The sequence below is a fragment of the Phasianus colchicus genome, chromosome 1, assembly GCF_987193195.1.
Source record: "Phasianus colchicus chromosome 1, bPhaCol1.hap1.1, whole genome shotgun sequence".
NCBI lineage: Eukaryota > Metazoa > Chordata > Aves > Galliformes > Phasianidae > Phasianus > Phasianus colchicus.
Window position 1 is genome coordinate 182,126,802 of NC_143436.1, and position 12,564 is coordinate 182,139,365.

Here is a 12,564-nt window from a genome sequence, read left to right on the forward strand (position 1 = left end):
TAGCCTTTCTTCACAGAGGAGATGCTCCAGGCCCTTCACCATCTTTGTGGCTCTCTGCTGGACTCTTTCCAAGAGATCCCTGTCTTTTTTTTGTACTTGGGAGCCCAGAACTGGACATAGTACTCCAGATGAGTCCTTTCCAGGGCAGAGTAGAGGGGGAGGATCACCTCCCTCGACCTGCTGGCCACATTCTTTTTAATGTACTCCAGAATTTCATTGGTCTTTTTGGCCACAAGGGCACACTGCTGGCTGATGGCCAACCTGTCGTCCACCAGGGCACCCAGGTCCCCCTCCGCAGAGCTCCTCTCCAGCAGGTCATCCCCCAACCTGTACCGGTGCACGCAATTATTCCTCCCCAGATACAAGACTCTACACTTGCTTTTGTTAAACCTCATCTGGTTTCTTACTGCCCAGCTCTCCAGCCTGTCCAGGTCTTGCTGAATGGCAGCACAGCTTTCAGGTGTGTCAGCCAACCTTCCCAACTTTGTATCATCAGCAAACTTGCTGAGGGTTGCCACTATCCCCTCATCAAGGTCATTGATGAATATGATGAACAAGACAGGACCTGGCACCGACCCATGAGGAACACCGCTGGTTACAGGTCTCCATCCGGACTCTGTACCACCAACGATGGCCCTCTGTGCTCTGCCCTCATGGCATCTGTGATGCTTTTTTTTTTTTTAAGCTAGAAATTTCCATTAAATCTTTAAAAACAGTGTACACACCATTTTTTCTATGCTGTCACCTTGTGTTTTCAACTCTCTATTGTAGTAATTCTTTTTTATTGGATTGCAATGTAATTCCTTCTCAGTATTACAGTGAAATGTGAAAGTATAATTGTACAGCTGACTTTTTTTTTTTTTTGTTATTTATTAAATAGTAACATGAAATGTCGGTAATATGATGCAACATGTCTATTACAGTTAAGGACACTTAAATACATTCCAACAAAAAGAAAGAGAATAAGTGCAACCCTGTAAAAATCTGAACAACAGTGTAATGCATATTGTTGCTCAGACGCCTGAAAAAGTGCATTGTTTTACACATCTGCAAAAACAACACTGTCAGATAAACTATTGGAGTTGTGCTGATTCCTGAAATACTGGAACATTTTGCTTGGTATTATTTGAATACTTGGTCACATTTATGCATTTATTTTACAGAGAACTCAGTAAATCTGCTCAAACAAGACTGAATTTCTAAGTACTTGGAAATTATGACTCCTTGAATTTGGGTTTTTGCTGAGGTGCATGTGACTAGTGCAAATAATGGCCGCAGTTCTCCATCTCTCTCTAGCAGGAGGAATAGTAGCTGCTTTTACACTGGCCATCAAGGTAGGCAGGTCTAGCCAGCTTGACTGTGATGTCTCTAAGATGAAAGTAAGTGGTAGACCCAAATGAAACAAGTATTAGAAATTGAAACAAACAAAGAGGAAAGCATAGTTCAAGTAGAAAAATTTATCAAACTTCTTAATTGTACAGAATATATTTCCGGAATGAAGGCACACACCTGATTTTAAAGGGAAAAACTTTTTTTCTTATCTTCTGTTCATGTGAGGAACCTTCTCTGTTTGCATATTCCCAATGAAATTTGTGCAGTATTTATCAATAGTGAGCAGAATTGTTTTTAGAGTTGACAGCAGCATGTACAGCTGACAGCGAATAAAAGAGAAAGTGGAAACTTTATTGACTAATCCTAATCTAGCAGTAGTATTCAGAATGTGAGGGACTTCATTTTTATGCACACACTTGAGAGAAGTTTAATACCTTATTATGTCACTGTGACCATCTTATGCTGTTCAGAACTTTCATTAGAGATCCTGGCTATCGTGGCGATGTGTTCAGATTTAACTCATCTACATTTTTTCTCACAGAATATTTAATATTCAACCTTTTCTGATTATGTCACAACCATCTCTTTCAGTAGATGACAGGAAAAAAAAAAAAAAGTTAGTTCTTTTCATAAGGAAATGAGATAAATAACCAATAGGCCACACTCTATGAGATCTCTTTTGAAACATTTATTAGCTAAATGGAGAGCATTAAGAGTCTGCTTGTACTAAGTGTAGGAGGCCAAAAGAAACTTTCTTCATTCTGGAAGGATTTCCTGGATTTCATGCAGGAAAGTTTTACCTGTGAGTTACTATTTTAGACATCAAGCTAGTGTGAGGCCAAATAGTTCATTTTATCCAGGTTTGATTTGAGTCTGTGTCAGTGTGAACAAATACAAGCAAAAGCAGCAAGAGGTCAGCACAGATCTGTGGGTACCTCTAGACAAAAACTAAATATAAAGCAAAAGTATGCAAGAGGTTGAAGAAGGAAGAGGTGAGATAGAGGGGTTATAGAGACACTGTCCAACAGGACAGAGACAAGGACAGGTTTGAAGAGACTTCTGGTAATCCAGTCCAATCCCCAGCCCAAGTGAGGCCAACTAGCATCACTTGCCCAGGATAGTGTCCAGATAACAAGTACTGGTCCCTGGAGTTGTTCTTCCCAAGGTGCAGAACTTTGCACTTCTCTTAGGATTCATCATCATACCAGTATGATAACATTGTATAATTAATTGACTAGTTTGGTGGATGAGGGAAAAGCTGCAGATGTTTTTTGTCAGGAGCAAGGCTTGTAATAGTTTCCTGTAACATCCTCAGTGACAACTGATTCTGTGGTAGCTTTTGATCTTCAGTCAATGGAATTGGTTTTCTATGTTTCTTGCAGGATATGTTCCCACATAGATTTTCTTAGGCTCAGAAATAATAGAACACTTTTCTTTCTTGTCCAGTGAAAAGCAATGGGATTGCACCAGGTCTCCATGTGCCAACATCTGCAAAATTAATTTAAGAAAGTGTCCTGATCCAAAGTCAAATTACTCACTTTACCATAAACTCGCAGATGTGATGGTGTGGAGTAGCCTGGATTCACAAGCTCTTTTGAAAAATTGCACATTTGAGAAAATAATCTGTTTCAGATTTCAGGACCTAACTGCATGCGCACATCTTTTGAAAGTCTTGGTCATGGATTAGGCTTTTATACTTAGATCTCCTTTCTCTTATAGTATTTTAAAACATATGGCTGAAGTTATTCTGCACCTTGCTAAATGTGTCATCCAAGCAACTTTGACACTTAAAATGTTAATCAGATGATCTTCTATTTGACAAGCTGGAATACGACACTGAAACTGTTGATTTCTTAGATGCTGCTAAGTATATGCAATGTATTGCAACTTGATGGGAATTTCAATTTGCAATAAACATGTATTGTGTGAAAAAATATAAACAGATGGGTCACCTTGTGATAACAAGGAATAAAATAAATGGGGGGAGGTTTTCTGCTTTTGTAGCTTTATAACTAAGACCGAGAACTGACTATTAGGGCACTTACTGTCAGGCTGAAGCCCAGACAATTGTATTTCAGTTCCTGACTTCATAATGTACCGAACAAAAACCAGCGTGTCCTCTGTGAGCACTGGAGCTACTGAAACTCACTTGTCATGGGTTTGTCTTACATTCATCCCACCTGCTCTCTTTGAAGTAACTGAAAGATCTCTATTTCCTGAATTCCCATAATCACATGTCTGGTATCTATTCTACTCCTGTTAACCACATGTCATTCCTTTATTATCATGTTCCATGTATGCTTTCTCTTCTCAAAACAAGGAACAACTGTGTCATGCAGCTAGGCTAGAACAATGAGTGCACTGACCAGCCATCTGGTGCTCATAGCAGGTTGGCCAGTTGTCTGTTATCTCTCAAAATGGGTAAACACTGAATTCTGCTCTTCTTTCCTTTATTATCAACCCTCTGTTGCTTTTCACAAAACTTATTTGTTCTTGGTTGACATGTGCTGCCTCCCCAGATTTAACTGTAGTTAAAATTAACCAGCAGATTTAGAGATTTGGAGTGCAGCCTCAGTGTGATAAGATCCTATGTTTCCATAGTCAGAGAATTCTTTAAAGATGGTCTCCATGAGAGGAGAGGAAAAGCAAAGAAAATAAATTGATAATAAACTTGAGGTTCTGATAATTTATTTGGAGAAGTGTCAGCTCATATAAGGACAAGGCTGCTGAACAGCTTGTGGTCTGTTAGTAGATACTTTTCAGAGCAGATTCACATTTCATTATGGGATCTATATCTTCATATAACTATAACCAGATGCAGTCTGCTAAAGATGTGTTAGTTTTTCTTTTTCTTTTTCTTTTTTTTTAAGAAAACAACAAACAAATCAGTGTATTTTGTGTGCTTAATTTTAAGCATTTTGACATAACTTACATAACTGAATACCAGCATCTTTCTCCCCCAGGTAATAGAAAAACACTAACACCTGAGGTGAATATCACAAAGCACTAAAAACAGCAGATGTGTAGCAAATTGCTTTAATCTAAGCCAGAGAGATCTGCTTCTCCTTCTATCTACCCCTAACACGCCCACAAGGAATGAGGTCTCATCCTTACGGGTTAAAGCTGAGGAAAAAAAAGTTCCTTCCTCAGTATTTCCTCTCTTCTTCCTCATAAATAAGTACATCTAGGCACCTAAACATGAAGAAATTTATCTACAAATTCCATTCTCTGCCAAGGTCTTGGGGATGAGATTACATGTACTCCAAACATACTCAATATCCATGCTTTCAGGGAAACAAATAGAATGGATAACTTTTTCTTCTTTCAGAAGCAGAATGGATTGAATTGTCTTGCATATAACATAGCTTGAAGGTTTTCCCTGGCTCTCAAATTAGAGTACTGAATTAAGTCTGTTCTTTGCTCATCATATTAAGTCCAAGTGTTCATCAAAACTGGACCAAACAATTTATTCTTAATTCATTTTTATTTTCCCCCTAGATCTTTCCACAAGATCCATTACTTCATTTTGATTTTAATATTATTTCTAGTGAGACTCAACAGGAAAAAAATTCTTCTGAATTTAAAACCTCAGCAGCGAAATTCCTTCCCAATGTAACTCTTCTGTTGACAATGGATTCATTTGATTCACATTTAAAAACTGTTCTGCTACCCAGATATTCATTTTGCATCTATACGTATGTTTATCTAAAATGACATGAAAACAAAAACAGTGAACAGAGCAATGAAATGACATAGTTTAAATGCAAGTTAAATATTAGGAGGAAGTTTTTCACACAGAGGGTGGTGACACAATGGAACAGGTTGCCCAAGGAGGCTGTGGATGCCCCATCCCTGGAGGCATTCAAGGCCAGGCTGGATGTGGCTCTGGGCAGCCCGGTCTGATGGTTGGTGACCCTGCACATAGCAGGGGGGTTGAAAGTAGATGATCTTTGAGGTTCAGTACAGGTATCTGAAATGGCAAATGAAGAGGAGCTCAGAGGCCGTTCATGAAAGTCACTTCATGGTTGTTTCATTTCTAGTTCTGTAGTAGAGTAATCCAATACTGTCACTGCTAGTAGAAGGCCACATGGTTTGTACTGAGTTGGCAAGGCTTTGTCTGAAGTTTTCTTGATGTTCCTAGAGCTTTGCTTTCATTTGATCACAGCAGCATTTCTTCTGTTGAATGATTGGTACATCCAACTTGTTTTACTGTTTCTTACCTGTATATGGTACAACTATAATACTTATGGGTAGCAGTAAGTTGTCATGCTGTGTAGAGTAAAATATTTATGATTGTGGTAACAATGTTAATGTAGAGTGGAGAAATTTTGTTCTATCAGGTAGCAGAGATCTTGAAAATTGGAGTTGCAAGATTTACTAGCAAGGATAAAAAGCATGAGACCATAAGACAAAAGGCACAGGCTGCAGATCCCATGATTATGTAGAATTCAACAGCGTCTACTGAAAAACATGCAAATCTAAGTTTGGATAAAACTGGTCTTAGGATAACAAAAAACAAGCATCTAACCTATTTAGAATGTACCATATATAGTAAAGTCACAGGCATTGCAGACCAGTGAAAATGAACAAACATACAGATGACTTGCAATCACATAAAAATGACATTAAGTGGATCCTACACACAGAAACCATCACCTTTCTCAGCTGAATGACTCTCAATGCTGGTGGCTTCTTGAACCCTTTCCACTCTCACTATAATGAAGTCATCAGCTTGGTAGTAAAAGTGGCAATGGTAACATGAACACAGAGTCAGAAAAAAAAGTGTTGAATAAACACAAAGAAATGTATATAATAATTTTAATTGTACTATTACTGATAGATTTCCTGTATAATAATATCTCTCTGCTTTGATTTCCATTTATGTAATAATTAAATCTGGGCTAGTCATAACTTTTCTATTAAACGGTTGTGATATCAGCTATATTGATAATAAATACCTGGCTTCACATATAAATACTATGTTTCTTTTTTGCCTATAACAGCATTTTGAGCTTAACATGTGCCACAACAAACATTGCAACAGAAATAGTTGGAATGAAACCTGAACCAGATCTATGTACAAATATCTGGAATGCAGGATTTTGCAGCAAGTTTTTTGCAATAATTTCTAAATGGAAAGCAAGCATGTTCATCTCTCCACACTGAAAGATGGGGGAAACCAGATTTGAAGAAGAAAGAGAGTGGGGATTCCTGAGGGTCGACTTTTTTTAATGTGTATTTGGAAGTGATCTCTTCACTACTTTGTATCAAGACAGAACAGCTCTTCTAAACTCTCACATGTGAAATAGGAAATTAGATTCAGTGGCCCTGAATTCTCATCCAGGTCTTCATTCTCCTTTGTTTCATTTAATTCAATGTTATGAACGGAGATTCTATGTGATGATGATTCATATTACTCAAAGTCTTTCGTTTAGAATGCAAGTTAAACTCATTTTTATAAAATCCCTTTATCATGATGCCATGGGCTTTGAGGAAAGACATAGGAAAGAGAAAAGAACTTCCTCAGCCTTAACACCTGCATTTGGTTATGAACATTTAACTGTTGCTTTAACTTTTTTTTAAACTATCACAGTTCCAGAACAAGTATGCGAATGACCACATCTGAATCAAGAACAAACTCCTACCACTGCCCTATCTTTGGGAACATTGTTTAGACAGACCTTAGCGCAAGTCTTAGTGTGTTCCCAAACACAGAGCCACAGAACCTTCTTAGTACTTGCATCTCTGACCATTGCCTTACCACACTGTGTAAGGGCAGCTCAGGGTCAAGCTGCCTGCAACTCCTAGGTACTCTTGGGGCATGCAGGTTTAGCACTGTGTGAGAAAGGACCTGGGATTGTCTTATTTCCACGACAATCATGTGATAGTGCAGTAGAAGCAGGGAGACTATCCAGTGGGTAGAGTAAACACAGTTGTTCCAAACAAACTCTGGGAAAGTGCTTCCTTACTAGTGAAACATGAGCTTCAGCAATGTGAAACTAATGTAGAATGTGATATCTATACCCCATGTTACATCCAATTTGCATAAACGTACCCATCTCTTGTTGCTTCATCTTCCCACTTTCTACCCAACATTTACCTACTTGTTCAAGTGATCAACATACCTGCCAGTGTCTTTGCCATAGATGGCTGGGTTATCAGTGGAACTCTTTCCTCTAAGGTTCACTACAGTAGCTCTTCTTTGCCTAGTACAGTAAATCTTGTTCAGCATTATTCACTGTCACTAAAAATAGAAATGATATAAGAATGTTTCTAAGAGCAGTTAGGAATCTTGAATAGTAGTAAGACTTAGTTTTGGTCAACCACTAACCACAGGCCTCATGCGCTGATGAGTTACCATGTGGTAACAGAAAAAGTAATACCAAGTCTGTAAATACCTCTCAGAGTCTGGAGCAAAAGTCTTAGGAGGAGCAGCGACTGAGAGAACTGTGATTGTTTAGTCTGGAGAAGAGGAGGCTCAAGGGAACGACAACCTGAAAGAAGGTTGTGGTGAGGTGAGGGTAGACTTCCTCTCCCATGTAATTAGCGATAGAGCTAGAGGGAATGGCCTCAAGTTGTGCCAGGAGATATTCAGGTTGGACACTAGGAAAAATTTCTTCTCTAAAAGAGCAATCAGGTACTGAAACAGGCTGCCTAGGGAAGAGGTGGACTCACCATCCCTGGAGATGTTAAAGAAACATTTAGCTGACATACTGAGGGACATGGTTTAGTGGGGAAATATTGGTGGCTGATGGACATTTGGACTATGTGGTGGAGGTCTTTTCCAACCTTGGTTATTCTATGATTCTGTATAAGCAAGAAAGGCTAGGGCTATTTTTTTTTCCCCACTGCTGTTGAAAACTGATTGAGTAATACATTTATGTTTTTCATAGGATAAAGTAATCATATGAATCGTTCTCCCCTTTTGGGTTACACTGTAATATGTGCACCAAACAGGTCAGTAATAGATGATTATTTCCTTACACTAATGAGTATGGTGTGTAACTAATGAATATACATATGTTATAATTAAAAAAAAATATACAGGAAAGTTATGCTAAGTAAGATCATTGCAACAGAAAGATAATAAATGGAAATTGCTTACCAATGTTGTAGGCTCACAGCATTCCTCATGAGGACTGATCTCCAGGAAGAGATTCTTCCTCAGTGACAGTCAGCACTTAAATGAGTTCTAGGAGAGGTGGAGCCAGGCTCCACCCCTTACGGGAGCACAGGTGAATTACCTTCACCTGTGCTCCTGTGGCTGACTCATTGCTTGCCTCAGGTGGTCAATCAGAGGTTCAGGCCATGATTCAAAAGTTCCCTTACAGTATGGCAAAGGCTGAAGGATCAATCTGTGATAACTAAACAGTAGGCACGTATGTTTTTGTGAGAGTGCAGCCTGAGCTGTGCTCAGAGCCAAGCTAGTTATTATCAAATATGTCTGACTTATTTCAGGTGAAATTTCCTCCCCATTGCATTTTGAATCCTTGGTATCAAGGCCAGAGGTCAAGAAGAGAATGTTTTTTAATGGACAGTCCACAGTCTCATTATTTTTTATGTATAGTCAGTCCTATCTGACTTTTCCAGTTTTTAGCTTTTCTGGGGAATTCATAAAGGCCTGCGTTTATTTTTTTCTTTCTTTTCTGCCCCATGTAAGTGCTTTCCAAATGATCCAGTTCATTTAAAAACTTGCTGGTCATTTAAGTACTATTTCTCTTCTGCGCTCTTCTCTTGGTGCAAAGCTGATAGGGCTATAGAAGCCAATGCATAGGAAATGAATCCACAACACTTTGTGAGGCCCCTTCGGTAGCGTACAAGACAGATATCTGACTCCATTATCATCTCCAGTTGCCAAAATTGAGGCAGAATTTCCAAGAGGTGGAACACCAAAGCAGTGCATACTGACTGTGTTCTGAATTGACAAGCTCTCATTAGGAGAGAAGAAAAATCTTTCAGACTTCCTCATCACAATTGTTTTGAGGTGAATTGCAGCTAAAGGCATGTGTTAGACAGCAGGTGCTTAATCCTAGGATATAATCCTGCGATTTTTACAACCAATTAGACTTGGAACTGACCCAGAAACAATTAAAAATAGTCTTCTGGTAGTAAGTAAACTTTCCTTCCTCCTCTTCAACTCTTCCTTTGACACTGAAAAGCCCCTCATACAGACATCTGGCAGCTGAACCTGAATTGTAAAGCTACCCTGAACCTATATGACAGGAGGTAGATGGTTTCCTTAGCAACTTTGAGACAAATTTTAGAGCAATTTCTCCCCACTCTGGTTTATTTTAGTATAACACTCAGCACCTGCTGGCAGGAAAACAGTGGCTTTGAATTGTCCAATTGACCAGAATATAAAACCCAGGTGTCCCAAAATTACTTCTTTGGGCACCAAACTTGTATCTGCAGAAACATCAAACATAACCCCAAAACTTCCCCAATCTTTGCTATTCTCTGATGAGGTGATACCCAGACTGAAGGTCTGCTGAACTTCCCTGTTGTGTCCACTCTTGTGTCTGCAGTGGAAGTTGCTTATAACCAGAATGTTGTGGGTTCCAACACCTACTGTGAAAAGTCAAAAAGATTAAAAAAAAAAAAACAAAAAATATATCACTTTTGGTAGCATGGTTTGTGGTTAACACATTAAAGTAATTCTATCCAATGGCTTTTCAGTAAAGACATGAAATCAAGTCAGATGACCAAATATTTCTTTGAAACTTTCAGAAGCAAATTGAAAGAATCATTTCAACTGCAAGAAATTTTAAAGGAACCCAAAATTGGCCATACAGCCTGGATATAGAATATGAAAGGTTTTGTTATGTTTTGGGTTTTTTTTGGGGGGAGGGGGGGGCGAGGGTGTCTAAGTTTGGAAGTTTAGCCACGACATGAGTTTTATATGAGAATCACTGTAGGTATATTATGAAACCCACCTTCTCAGACATGAATTTGTCCAACAGGAGAAAGTGATACTTGTCATGATGCTTGATGAGGTTAAAGAACAGTTCAAGATAAATGCTGTACACATATAAGGCATGAGGTACACTTATGCTTGTCAATATAAATGAGATCAGCAAGGAAATCTTCCTATTGAAATTCCCTGCACACTGCTGCTGTCTGAAGACAGAAAATCTGTAGGAAAAACACTTTAAAAGAAAAAAAAAAAAGAAAGAAAGAAAAAGCAGCCAAGCATGATCATGCACATCTATCTTAGTTAAACATTTGAATTAACAATAATTAAGTATGCATAATAGAATTTCAGTAACAAATACAATAACATTCAAGCAAGATTTATGTCTTCCATTTTTACTTGATTAAAGAGATTAAACCTGTGTAGTGTCAACCTTTCCTATTTACATTCAAAAGAGAAAGAAAGCCTTGCATGATCAAGCACAGGAAATTAAGCCCGTAGACAGAGCTTTGCCATGCACATAAAATATTGTCACAAAGAACATTCACTGTGCAAAGTTATAAATTCTGTAAAATATTGCTTCAGAGTTTTCATGGGTTTTGCTGGGATTTCACTGTGTCTGCTAACCAGAATTGGACAGAAGTGCATTGTAGAAAACAAATAGTGTAGGGTACCAAGCTAAGCTAATTGTGCTGTGGAGTGCTAAAGATAGGATTTTCCCCTCTGTTTGAAGGCACAAACAAAGATCACTAAAAACCCTGGGTACCACATGTTGATAGCTGAGGATCTAAATCAAACATCCAAACATATGCACACATGTGGCTCTGAAATGCTAATTAAACTGCTCAAGAGAACGCTCTCACTTGGAAGATTTGGGGAACAAAGGCAGTGTTGTGATGCAGGTTTAGATATGACTGTTTAGGCTAATGTGACATTCAGAGCTCCCTCTGCTTTTCCTACCTGCACATTTTTAATTATCTGCACACTGAGAAAGATATGCACAGATAGCTCTCACATCTCAATTATCCTGATACTACTGAGAAATGGGGTGAGATATCAGCTTTAGTAAAAACATTTCAGAGAAAACGTACCAATATTACCTACTCCTGTTTTGATATGCTTTGGAGAAAATGTCATTTAATTATTCTCTTTCATGTAAGAAAATACTATATCAGAATCACATAAAAGACAGTATGTATGTATTTTCTAATAATAAAATAAGAAATTATTTTCGTGAATAAGAGGAACCATCAGTAGAGATATTAGAATGAAATTATTAATGAGGACTTTAATAATAAGGAGGAAATTACTAATAAGAAAATTATTAGCAGGTAGTTAGATATTTGTCCTTGAGGGAGATTATGAAAAAAGTTGAATGGGGAAAAGGTCCAGGTTAATAATGACCACCCAGTTCTTTATTAGTGATCAAATGGTTGCACAAAAGACATATAATACTCTGGCTATGTATCTGAGTCTATATTTAAGGATTACTACTTGCCCTTTTTTTGGATATAAGTCCTTAGCTTATTTTTTTGTTTGTTTCCCTTGCTTTAAGCCTGCCATTTTGCTTCTCTAACATGCAATTTCTTCCAACACGCAGCTGACACTCACTCGGACTGATCTACAGCAGTATAATTGACACTACTTCTCAATGTTGACCTTACACTTGACAGTATAACAACCATTGGTTTTGCTGCCATCAAAGACTGAAACTGGATTGTCCAGAGAGGAGCACAAACCTCTGCAGAGAAAAGAATAATTCCGCAGGCTAGCTCTGCAGCAGGTCCTGTCTGCAGATGAGTGACGTATCTTACAGTGGCAGCTAGATTGCATAGGGCAGTCACACTGTGAAAACTCTCACAAATTACTTAGAGATATTATACATTCATGGATTGTTCTCTGTTCTTGTTGACATCTGAGCAGCACCAGTAACAGTAGCAGTATTTGAATCCCTGCAGTAGAGTGACGTGGAGCTGCTGCTGGCATTTAGCAGCATGCCAAGTACCTCTACACGTGTAACATGGCTAATCGCTGCTGACAGCACATTCACACTTGGGTACCCCATCAAGCTAGCTGTGGTGAAATGTTAACATGCTGGTGTCAATGGGAAATGTATGCATTCCCTCAAAGGCTGTGCCTAAACTGTGCGTACCCTGCAGTACTGGTACCCTGCCCACGAGAAGGGGGTGACGCATGAATGCCCCACCAATATCTCTATATAGGGTAGGGCAAATCTATGTATATCTATATACCACAGTGACACACAAAAGCAGTATTTCATCAATGCTTGTGGTCATGGCTGGGAGCTGGGAAATTCTTCA

General features: G+C 38.6%; 1 long non-coding RNA gene across 2 annotated transcripts; it reads right to left on the minus strand.

The window, feature by feature from the left end:
• Window positions 1-4,047: 4,047 nt before the first annotated feature.
• Window positions 4,048-8,477, minus strand: LOC149920270 (uncharacterized). Of its 2 annotated transcripts, XR_016471232.1 has the most exons (4): window positions 8,438-8,476; window positions 7,731-7,826; window positions 7,458-7,576; window positions 4,048-5,302 (listed from the first exon to the last, which is right to left on the minus strand). It is a non-coding gene; the product is annotated as an uncharacterized LOC149920270 (long non-coding RNA). The 2 variants fall into 2 exon arrangements; XR_016471212.1 differs by lacking the exon at window positions 7,731-7,826 and having other exon boundaries at window positions 8,438-8,477.
• Between the last annotated feature and the right edge of the window lie 4,087 nt (window positions 8,478-12,564).